This window comes from Camelus ferus, chromosome 25, assembly GCF_009834535.1.
Source record: "Camelus ferus isolate YT-003-E chromosome 25, BCGSAC_Cfer_1.0, whole genome shotgun sequence".
Taxonomy (NCBI): domain Eukaryota; kingdom Metazoa; phylum Chordata; class Mammalia; order Artiodactyla; family Camelidae; genus Camelus; species Camelus ferus.
In genome coordinates, this window is record NC_045720.1 from 23,912,766 (window position 1) to 23,925,228 (window position 12,463).

The 12,463-nt window shown below is 39.8% G+C and overlaps 1 protein-coding gene across 1 annotated transcript in view; it reads right to left on the bottom strand.

The window, feature by feature from the left end:
• Window positions 1-12,463, bottom strand: part of TRHR (thyrotropin releasing hormone receptor) — a 478,797-nt gene that overhangs the window by 47,692 nt on the left and 418,642 nt on the right. Inside the window, exons 6-7 of the mRNA XM_032467898.1 lie at window positions 7,405-7,459; window positions 4,431-4,530 (exon numbers count right to left, since the gene is read on the bottom strand). The gene's annotated coding sequence lies outside the window, so the exon portion shown is untranslated. The remainder of the gene's footprint in view (window positions 1-4,430; window positions 4,531-7,404; window positions 7,460-12,463) is intronic.

A 12,463-nucleotide genomic window follows, 5' to 3' on the forward strand; every position in this document is an offset into this window, starting at 1 on the left:
TGAAATTCTTACTGATGCCTTTGAAATGATAATGTTTGTGACAGAAAACCTTGAGAAGAATGGTTTGTTTTAGTTGTCAGGAATTGTTGGCTGACATAGTATGCGAAGACAGAAAATAGGGCACGGAATACTGAAACCGTATGTAATGTTTTTAAAAAAGGAAAGGAAGACAGTAGTGAGGAATAAAACCCTGGTAACTTAATCATTAGGTTGTTAGTCGCAACTGGGTATTTGGTGTTCCTGATGGAATCATCCTTGCACTTATGTGCAGAAGGGACCACACCTCCACCAGGAAATGTTTTCTGACACTCCCATAGGTGGCTCAAACCTTTGGAGAAGGCAGGTGGGGCTTGTGGGTAGTGATGGTGATAGGAAAGAGGGGTTTGTCTGAAGGAGGTAAGATCTGCCAAAGTCAAAAGTAGAGCATCTTAAAGAATCCAAAGCCACTTCACTACCAGAAGTGATTTTTTTAAAAATAGAAAGAGGCATTCATGAGGAACAAATTTTCAGTTTGTGAAATCATTGTAGTAATTTCCTCTAAGGTGAGACATTTCTGAAGCATTTTATTATAATTTTTCTTAAACTTTCCAGTCTTCTGGGAAATCCTGTTAAAAGAAGAACGGCAGGAAAGAAGTGTGGTGAATGAATTAAGTGATGACAGTACCGAGTGATTTCTCGCCTTCAGTGTAGAGGTTCATTTGTCCATCCACCTGCTCATCCATTCACACTTGTTAAATGCTCCCTTATCGAGTGCCAATTATTTGACAGGCTCTCTGCCAGGCAATATAGATAGAAATGTGAATATGAAAAGCACAGAGGAGCTCCCAGCCTGGCAGGGGTGACAACACAAACTGCCAATTATAATGCTTTGTGTTAGCTGCTAGAATTGAAGTATGTACACAATTTTAAAGATGTACAGTGTTTGGAGTGACTAATTCTATGTGAAACGGTATGGAGTAATTTCACAAGACCAGGGAAAAGGTCGACAGAACTCAGGTCCAGGAGAAATAAAAAGCAATAGAGTTGTACACATAGCTGCTGACCAGCCAGCTGGGGTAGAGGAAAGTCCCCATGCATAGAAAACTGTCAGTGGACAGCAGTAGGTGTCGTGTTCCTCTGTGAGGATGTCCCATAGCGAACGCTACTCTGTAACATGTGCAGTGCCTGACTCCTCCATCCTTGGACAGATGTAGAGCCCTGTTGCAAAGTCATCTACAAAGCCCAGGGTTCTTGACTCAGACTGACTGGTCTTTAGTCCTGGTTTGCTTACTGTCTCTGTGACTCTGGCAAGTCATTTAACTTTTCTTCACCTCAATATCTTCATCTGTAAAGTAAGGATAATAATAGTAGCTATATCATAGGGTTTGTGTGTGAGTCTTTTAAGGAATAAATGAAGCAATATGAATTAAAATTATTAGAACTATGCCCACACAAGAGTGTACTGAGTAAATATTAATGGCTATTATATTTAGAGTAGGAGAAAAAGACTGTTTTCTAATTCCACTGATTTTTGAGGCATGATCCTCTGAAGTGGTACCCAGTTAACTGATTTTTGGTCTCAAGAGGTGGCAGGGCCATCTCCAGAGGTTGGATGCTCATCTATAATTGCAAAGAAATGCCAGCTAAAAGACAAGATTCAAATCTACTTAATGATGAGAGGAATGGTTAATGTATCTCCTTTTTGGCTGAGCAAATTCTTGAAATAAATCAGGGAGCCTAGGATGCACATTCTCATCAATCCTTCTCATTGAAGCTCTATAGTCCCCAAAGCGATTCCCCATAGTGATTGGTGTTTACCAAACTCTATCAATTGAATATTTAAAAAGACAATGAAATTGCTAAGCACTGTGATTTTCAAACTGCAGGCTGAGACCCAATATTAGGTTATGAAATCAATTTAAAGTTTCATGATAAATGCTATTTTAGATAGTAGTTAATACATGTATTATTTTATAAGTTTCTAATTTCATTTAATTCATGTAAGTATTAATATAATGCCTGACATTGTTATAGTGCTGGACATTGTTTTAAGAACTTTAATGTATTGTAACTCAGTTAGTTCTCATAACCATCCAAGGAGATAAATCTTATTACCAATTCCATTTTGCAGATGAGAAAACCAAGGGGTTAAACAACTTTACAAGGACAGAGAGTTGATATATTCCAGAGCCAGGGTGCAGACCTTGAAGTCTGGCTCTGGAAGCTTTGAGGTACATGATGATAATACAAAATGTACATTATATTGTGAGTCTGGGTCAAGAGTTTGAATGCCATTCTGATGAAGAGAAAATGAGCAACTTCCACCATTCCAGCATCCCTGGGCAAATGTACTAGTTTTATAGACCTTCCGCCCTCTTGGCAATCCCAGCCAGTGTTAATGTTCAGATTACTTCTGAGTTTTAGCCAAATGACTTAATCAACTTAGGAATGAAAGAGGAAGGTAAGTGTATGCAGAAGTGTAAGATGTCAAAGTCTTCAAGGGCATGCTTTTAGGGAGAGAAAATGGTGAACTGCTGAGATGTGCAGGTTACCAAAAATTCAGTTAGTACTATTCACAAAACACTATTTTAGAAAATAAATATTTACTGTGCATCTACTTATTCCAAGTATTGTGGGGAGCAAAGATAGATAAAACAGGGTCCCTTGTTCTCAAGTAGTTTATAGTCCAATGGGAGAGACAAGCAAACACAAAATCTGAGTTACAATATAACGTAGGAAGTTCAATAATAGAAATGTGAAGAAATGCAGTGAGCTTGTCAGTTGTACACAAGAGTGGCCACCAACTTGGCCTGAATGATGAAAAAAGCTCATGGAGGAGCCAATCGAGAGTAGAAAGAGGAGAGGGGATCTCAGGCTGAGGGAAGAATGTGTATAATAGAGTGAAGAGGGGGTGAGAAGGTGGAGCATGTTTATAGAACTATGGTTGTCCCAACTTTTCCTAGGAATGAGAATGTCTTTGGAAAGAAGCATTCATTTTTTTCCTACAACATCCTAATGATTGAAGACATGCTGAGCCCTGCCAAAATAGCTACATTCTCCTAGGCTCTAGTGCGTATGTGTAATTGAATACCAGCGGAGCTGGGAAAAGAACACTTTTACTATTTTATGCTTGTCCCTAATAAATTCTGGCTGAAATAGCTTACCTAAGGGCTTAGTGTAGCTTAAAGATTGAAACTCTGCTGATTGATTGACTGCCTCTCGTGGGAGATGCTGCAGGCAGCGACTTTAAACCTTCCTTTCTTGTTTCAGTTAGATTAGGGCCAGGGTCACCACCTCTCCAGAGAAGAGCAAGCCATGGGAACATCTCCCCCTTGCTCTAGACACATGATTTAACAATGTGTTTCAATAAGCAACATTAGCTTTTGGCAACCAGAGTTCAGTACAATGTGTAATGATCCAGGGTCATTTAAAAAAGTAATTGGTTTCATGCTCGGAAGAACAGAGAGGCAAGGCGTGAGTGTAATGGAAATGAAAGCCTTGAGTGTCCCATAAATGAGCAGGATGACCCTGGACAATTTACTTCAGTTCTCTAAGCCTCAGTTTCCTCATCTATAAAATGAAGGTGTTGGAAGAACTGAAGTGTTCCAGTTTTAAATGCGTGATTTTGAGAGTATTTTAGGGTCTTCTTGAGAACCAAAAGAAATGATGTTTAAGGTTCAGGTAGCCCAGGGTTACACTATAGTGTCTCTCCTACCCCGACATTTTGAGGGAATCAAAATGGAAAAAGTGGGTTTCCTCTCTAAAGCTGGACAAAGATGTCCTCTGGATCGAGTCTGGAAAGCGGGACCCTCTGGTTATGTCCCTGGTATTTCGTCATAACTGTAAAGCTGCATTGCTGGCAGCCTACAAGGCTGCTCTGTCTGGATGTCCTGTGTTGGTACCTCAGCATGGAAAAGGCCCAAGTTCTCGTGCATCACACACACACGGCCAACAGCTCTCTGGGCCTGCAGCAGCTCAGAGCTGCATCAGGGGACAGAGCAGACAAACCCACATGATGTCAAAGAACCAAGCTCTTGGGGACCGTTAAACCTGCTGTACATATACAGAGAAGGCCCCTTGAGAGTCCAGGGTAATATCTCCTCTTTGGAGATAATAATTATATTCACCTTCTTGCTTTCTGTTCTCGTGGAATGCATATTAATGCAAGAGAAAATCAGAGCTCTGCTGGTCTGATGATGTATATTTTATGGTTCTTTTGTTGAAAGTACACCTCTTTTATTGGTTACCTCCTTAACTGTGATTAAGGAAATGCCAAATCCTGCTCCTGTCCTGTTGCTATAGTGATTTCTGAGAGATAAAAGCCAGGCATGAAGTATTCAGGTGCAATTTTTATCAAACTAATGTTTAAATTAAACATGGGTTTTAATTTACTTATTAAAATATTTGAAATCCGGTGATCACGGAAGCTGAAGCTCTACTTTCCCAATTACCTCTGCCTTGTCCTCCTTGATTGCTGTTTCATGCACACAGGTGTCTTCAGCAGGAGTGACTCACTGGCATTTTCTTATTCTCAGATGAGAGTCGCTGAGCCTGAGGGAAGGCAGTTGAGTGACTGGATCAGTTGAAGGGACCATCCTTTTTAAGGGCAACAGTTTAACCTTCTATTTTTGATGAGTGCTAATTAAAAAAAGAAATTTTAAATGCTTCTTCCTCTCCAACTTGAACACTGGCCCTGGTATTTTTAAAGTCGTAATAACTATACTTTGGAAACTTGGTTTTGTTCCTAGTTCCACTTTGTAGAATGTCCTCATCTGGTCTGGCTGGAGTGCCACACTTCTGTTTCTCTCCATCCATTTCAAGGCAGAAAAAACTAACCTCTTGGTGGTAGGTCAGAAATGTGGTACTGCGTCAGGTTCACACACGGGAGCAGAGATTGGAGGATGAGAGAGATGGAGGTAAGTGGAGTGGAAGGGTGGCTTAGATAGCAATGGCAGAACAGAAGGTCGCTTGGGTGCGGCAAATTTGGAGACTCTTCCCCAGTCCTTGCTCCGTCTGGTGCATAGACCAGGCACTGGAAAACTTTTTCTGTAATAGGCCAGAGAATAACTATTTTTGGCTTTGCATGCTGTTCCACCTCTGCTGTAACTGCTCACCTCTGCTGTCGTAGCTCAAAAGCCATCACAGGCAATATATAGATGAAGACGCGTGGCTGTGTTCCAATCAAACTTTGTTTATGAACAAAGAATTGTGAATACCATGTGACTTTCATGTGTCACAAAATACTATTCTTCTTTTGATTTTCCCCCAGCCATTTAAAAATGTAAAAGCCATTCCTAGCTCATGGGCTGATAAAAATAACAGGCAGTGGACTGGTTTGGCCACCAGGGTGCTGCCTGCTGAGTGTTCAGAGGGTGGAATCTGGGGTCCAATTGTCTGCCTTTGAATTCTGGACTCTTTCATTCTACCTGTTTCACCTTGGGCAATTAATTTCTCCCTGTCTCGGTTTCCTTGGTGTACAGTAAAGTTGGTCATAGTACCCACTAATGGAGTTCTTGAAGTTTAAATAAGGGGATAGATATAGAGTGATTGGAATCATCGTTAACATAGTAAGTGCTCACCAATAGGAGTAATTATCATCCTCAGAGGAGGACCTTGGGGAACTGGGGGAGATGCTCTGTCATGATAGGACTGGACTGAAGTCAGTGTAAAATTTGATATCCATGGAAAAAGCCAATGTAATTTACAGTGAGAAGCCAACCACCCCTCCTTTCCTCTGCAGCCACCGGAGCAAAACAGGCTGCCCCTCTCCCATCCGCCCCGGCCACTATCTATGGCCCAGTGACGATGAATGCTTCCCTGCAGAAATGGTTACTGGTGCTCTGTGTGCCGGCATCCTTCTGTCACACAAAATTTAATCATTTTTATTTGCCTCACACAGCACTTTCTAAGTGTTGACACGGTGATTTCAGGACTGGTCTCATCATTTTCAGATCTTTTGATGGCTGTTTTTTACACCTCATAAATCCAGAAAGGCAAACTTTTGCTGAACATCATGCAGCTGTTTGCTAAGCAGCAGATAACTGCCCTCCCAGAGTTGTCCATAAAAATATAAAGTTGTTTTTATGATATTTTCTGTTTTCTCTTCTCATTCAACTGTTCCCATTTATTTCTGGTCTCTGGTCCTTTAGGGGAGCTTAGAGCTGAGGAATATTTGCTATGAGGGGGAGGAACTGTGAAAATATCTAGAAGGTATCCTTCTGATGATTTGGTATCTTTTTTCATGACTGTTTTCAAATCTTGCAAATCAGTTTTACCCAGGGGCCAAATCATAATCTTAATTAATTTCATTTTAAAGATACAAGCCGTAAGAAGGAATGATGTGCCAAAATATTCTAACTTAGAAAAACCCAGGTGTCAGTTTGGAGAATTTCATAAGGAGATAGCTGACAAGACTTTTTATGGCCTCTTAAAAATGGTGTCAGACATTTTCTGAAATTAGTGATTTTCACATGTGTGTGACATAAGAAAACTTTTTAGGTGGATCATTCTCTACTGCTTTGTGTTGTAATCAGTTCTGCTTTTAAAAACTTTATTATATTACACATTCATTCAAAGCATAAAAACCCAGGTTCTGGAATCAGTTCTCATCCTGGCCCCATCATTTACTAGCTTTGTGACATTAAACAAGTTGTTTAAGCTCTCTTTGCTCAATTTCTCTGCAAAAAAAGGTGGGGAGGTGTAAATAATCACACTCATCTCACAGAATTGCTGTAAAGACCAGAAGTCATAATTCATGTAAGGCTCTTATTTTTGTTTTTCTGGGTTTTTTTGTTTTGTTTTTTTGAGGGGGTGATTAGGTTTATTTATTTAGGTTTTTTTTTTTTTTTTTTTTTTTTTTTTTTTTTTTTTTTTTTTAATGGAGGTACTGGGGATTAAACCTAGGACTCATGCACACTAAGCACACACTCTACCGGTAACCTATATCCTCCCCCTTCGTGTAAAGCTCTTAGAATGGTGCCTAGCACAGAATAAGAGTTCAAGAAATGTTAACTCTTTTTATTTGTCAAGTCTTCAGCAAGGAGTTCATTTGTCCCTATTATGCTCAGACCTTGGCCCTGTTGAACTGAAACAAATAAACTGCCTGATATTTTCCCAGCAAAGGTGGGCTTATTCAGGATCAGTAGAGAATTGCAACTCTGGGTCAACACCCATGGCAAGACACACGCACGTCCCCACAGCAAGGGAAGGAGGACAACTTTATAGAGAGAAAAAGGAAGTTGGGAGGGCTGTAGTAAACAGAGTCTGTGGCTTTTCAATGGCTGAGTCCCTGCCAGGAAAGAAGAGGAGTGTTTCTTCTTCCTGTTGGGCTCTGCTATAGTTACAGGAGGTGAGAGCTCCCCCTGCTGGTCTCCCAACTCTATAGAGGTTTCTGTTTCTTAATTTTTTACAGCCCCCTTTACTTACTTGCTGTGTGACCTTGGGCAATTTGCTTAACTTCTCTAAGCTTCAGACTTCTCATCTGTAACACAAAGATAATAATAGTGATGACCTCAAGATGTTGGTGTGAGGAGAAAATGAGTTAATAATACATTTAAAGCATCGAAATCAAGGTCTGACACAAAGTTACTGCTTAATAGTGTTAGATATTATTACATTTGTAATTTTACCTGGTCCTACAGTAAGGGACAAAAGACACAGCCACTCACAACCTGGTAAAGGACACCAATAGTAAGCCAATAATTGTAAGAGTGTGGTAACGGTGATGACAGGGGTGTGTATAGATGATGCTTAGTTTAAGGATAAGAACTCACAGTCCCTTTTCGTTCTTCAAAGCCAGCAGAATCAGCGTGCTTTTATTTTGGATGTAGACACATAATATTCTATCTAAACACAGAAGGTAGGTAAGCTCACAGTAGAAGGAGGCTGTGTGGCCCAGAAGACAGCAGAGGCAGACCTGGGTTCAGTTTTTCACCCTGCTATCTACTAGTGAAATTCCTCAGCATCTTAGAAGCTCCATTTTCTTTTTAATAAAATGGGGATGATCTTACTTAGCTGTTTGGTTGTTGGGAAATAATATCCACTCCACGAGTGGCACATGGGAGACACATGGAAGCTACTGTGATTATTAGCTAGGAGTGGAAGAAGCAAAGACCACTGCCAAATTAGTAATGTGGTTAGAAAAGTCATTATTTACTGATTTAAACAAGGCCTTAATTTCTGGCTTTTATAGATAAAACTTCAACATTCCAGGGTTCTAAACTTATGAAGGTTCAAACAACACAAATGACTCTTGTAGAGATAAACTAATTTAGTTCAAAGGAAAAATATGACTAAAATGGACAGGATAATTATTTAAAAAATTAATGCACTAGCTAATCCTTGATACAGCCTTAACTGGTGATTACTGAGAGAATGTTTCCCAAAGTGTTTTACTGAAAACACAAGTTCTGCTAGTTCCAAGCGAGAAGGATTCTGTAGTTCAAACACTTACAGAAATTCGGGGTTAAGCAAATTTCTTCACTATAGAACACTTCATGCCTTTTAAGATAAAGTATATTGAGTGTCTCTATGAAGGGAAAGCATGTGCAAAATTTTCCAGATGCATTTGACCTTGGAATTCCCTCTTCCTCCCTCCTCCTCCCTTATATGTGTGTGTGTGTACTTCATGCCCTAGTCCAGTGGAACTCATTTTGGAAAATGAGGCTTCATCTCTTTGTACGCCCATACAATAGTCTGCTGTGCTGCCTCTTGCCGATGCTCCTGTTGGTGTCCTGAAGCTCAAAATGTAACATCATGCCAGACACAAAAGTGTTCTTCCCGTCTCATGCAATTTACGGGAGTCCTAGAGATTTTCCTGTGAACTGCCTATTGTGAGTTCATAATGAACATCTTAAGTTTTTTTAAGAAAACTTTCTCAAAGCACCAGATTAACACTTTGAAACAGGGGAAAGAAAGTAAATAATAGGAAAAAAAGAAAAGTGATAGTTGAAATCCACTGCAAATATGTACTCTAAAAACAGTCTTTCATCTCAGATTTGAAAGAATTTTGTTGTGTGCATTATCTGTCTGATTCAAGCTCATGATATAAATTACTTTCAGGTACTGCTTGTACAATGGTCACAGCCAGCAAGAGGGGTTATACATGTTGCATAGGCAGGGATATTCTGCCTGAAAGCAAATGTTTCCTTTTGGAGAAGAATGAAGGAATGAGCCACGGCCAAGGCCAGCCACCAGAACATTCTACCCAGGACCATGAGTTGCAAACTGCCTAAACAGACAACTAAAAACCCACCTGAATTCTTCAAATCCCAGGCTATCTGAGAATAAAGGAATATGCTTTTGGTCAAAACTATTCTTCTATAGCCAACCACAAATCTGAATTCACACAGTCCTGCAAAACCCCAAATGCAAGTTATTATTTCTAGAACACATGAACAGTTTCATGGCCAGCGTGCTTGATCAGTCTGCTGTCCTGGGCTCTGAGGGAGTCATGGAACCCGAGGGATCCATCTGCACTAGGGCTTTGCAGCAGGAGCAGATGGCAGTCCTGTTTCTACATGGCAGTGTGGGGAGAACCACCCCGTTCTTAATGGGGAATAAAAATGGATTTAACAAATTCAGTAAAGCCTGTAATTAAACAATTTGACGATCTTTAAAGCTATCCAATAACTGATTCTACTTTTCCAATTTGTTCCTGCAAACTCAATTTGACCTGTCAGGCTGACACAACTTTATGTACATTGGATTATTGAAGAGAAGCAGTAAAATCATTCCAAAGCTAAAGCTTTGATCCCATAGTCTGGAAGGCCAGCTAATGAGGAGCTAGAGGCTGCCCTTTAATTTCTCAGTAACTTTGTCTTCAAAACAGGAATAGTAATTTAGAAATACCTTGTTCTGCTTTGTTTACATTATTGAGAATCTGTTATTTTTAAAAGATTTAAGACATTAATTAGAAAGGTGTTACATTTTAATTTAAAAAACAGTAGGTACTTGGTTGTTCAGAATTTACTTAATCGCTTAAGAATTTTTTTGTGAAGTAAAAATAGAAGTTTAATGTTCATACTTATTTGTTTATTAATACCATATTCCTCTTCTTTTTGCTCCCAGAGACCTTATCCTCACAGCTAGAAGAAGTTAAACTCGACTTCTAGCCTCAGCCCTGCCCCAGACCCTAGGATGTTGAGCTGTTTCGTTTCCCTACTTCACTGGTAAGAAAACTAAGACAAGAAGATAGGAAGAAACTCACCCAGGATGGCCCAGCTCATGTGGAGCAGAGCTGGGATTTGAGTTTGGGTGCTCTGTCCCTGGAACTGGTGCTCTTAACCACACACACCGGGTCTCCCCAGTACCTACTGTATAAAACAGCCTCATTTTTTGAGTCCTTTACCCAAGCAGGATGGAAAACAAAAACACACATGAGAGGGGCACCCATCCTTCTAAAATAACCCCAAACAACCCCCCAAATCCAAAAAACAAACAACCTCCTAAAAGCTGTAGTCTCTGTTGAATTCAAAAACACCAGTTCCCCAAATGTTAGAACTGTAGCAGCCACCAGAACTGCTTCTTCCGACGCTGATACTTTGAAGGAGGAGGCATTCACTGGGATGCATAAATGCCACCACATTGTAAGACATTAGTCTCATTACACTGTGGTCGCACTTCAGATGTAGTAATCAATGTGGCTAAGTGACAAGCAAATTTTGACAAATTTTTTTTTTAATGCTAGAAGGGGGAAGGAAGTAAAAGCAAAGATAGAACACTATACTGGTTTCATAAAGGTTATGTTTTTATCTGGAATAACATTCTTAATAATGAAGACAAGAAAATGCTTCGATGAAGCCTTTTTGTTTTAAATTGTAGTACAGTCAGTTTATAATGTTGTGTCAATTTCTGGTGTACAGCATAATGTTTCAGCCATACATGAACCAATATATATTCAAAGCATTCTGATCAGATGGATGAATCATGACGTTTAGTAGGTAGGTAGTCCAGGTTCACGTGGTCCGATGTTAAATAGAAACAAATTCTGTGGCCAAAGTCAAGTCTGCATAGCTGCCTCCACTTCTGCAGGTCCTCAGGATTCTTACCAAGTTTTTCTTCTCGGGGCTCCTTCCTTCTCACCACTGGAAAAATGCCCTCTGGTAAACTAACTAACCCCTGTGGGATTGACCCTTGTACTCTCCACAACCTGGTTCAAATTATGATGGTTTCCTGTGGATCTCAAAGTGCCAGCCCATCCACACCCTGTTTGAATCAGTCTCCAGTTGCTATGGCTACCACTCCCAGTTGCTGGGCACCCATGGTCTCACAGCTCTAATAGCACTCTGCACAACTTTTAAGTAATTAACAGTTCATGCATTTCACTGCAAAATTTGGGTTTCTGTATTATCTCCACTGCTTCAGCTTAAGAGTTTGAGGACTCTCTTTGTATCACCCATACTGCAAGTGTAGAACTTCAAAAGTATTTGTTGACAATGTTGAATGAGGTCACCTACCACAAAATTAACTGTTTTAAATCCCACCACTATATATATATCTTTAATGGAGGTACTGGGGATTGAACCAGGACCTCGTGCTTGCTAAGCATGCACTCTACCACTGTGCTATCCGCACCCCACCTCCCCATCATTACATTTGATAATATTCTCATCCTTAGGGAAGAAAGCAGTAGCTCATCTTGGTTAGTATGATTTGTGTAAGAAGTATTTGTTCTTAGAAATTGTGGCAGATGTTGCTGTTTGCTTCCCAATATTCATTTTCCCTGGAGCAATGTATGCAGCTCTGGGCTATAATTCTCCAGCTTCTGTTGAGGCTCTAAGATGCAAGTGGAAATTGCTCTTCAAGATTTCCAGGAAAGCCTAAAGAAAGCTGTAAGGGAGCTGGAAGGTAACCTATTTGAATTTTATATCTCTCTTTTCTTTCACCAATAATGAGGTGTGATGGTTGGAGATCTAGCAGCCTTCATGGATCATGAAATAAATTTAAAGATGCTAAGACTTGTTGATAGAAAAAGCATGAGTTTCTGATGAATCAGCTCTAGACTTCCTACTTTTTTATGAGAAAGAAATGAATTATTTCATTTAAGGCATTATTTTTATTTATTTGTTTACTTTGATTTAATGTTATTTGCAGACAAATGCATTTCTAACCAATAAGGAAGTTAAATTTAAGTGAATACCCAATTAAATTTTAAGTGGCATGGTACAGCGTAAGACGTTAATAGGAGTTAAGTAATCCTATTAAGACCTTTATAAAAGAAGAAAATATTGCTCCTCAAGTTTCTAGTCTAAATTAGGGTGGATTGTTAATAACTGACAAAATAGGAATGCAATTCAAAATTGTCATGACCAATTAATTGGAAGATATGAGAGGCAGCTTTGTAATGTGTCACCTGGCTAGGATGGACTTCATTTCTCAGAATTCCCTTTTCTGTATATTTCCAGACAGGGTGGGCCACGAGAAAGACCCTTGTAGGATGTGTAGAGGGCAGAAGTGAGGCGACAGCCATCTTGTAACTTGTACA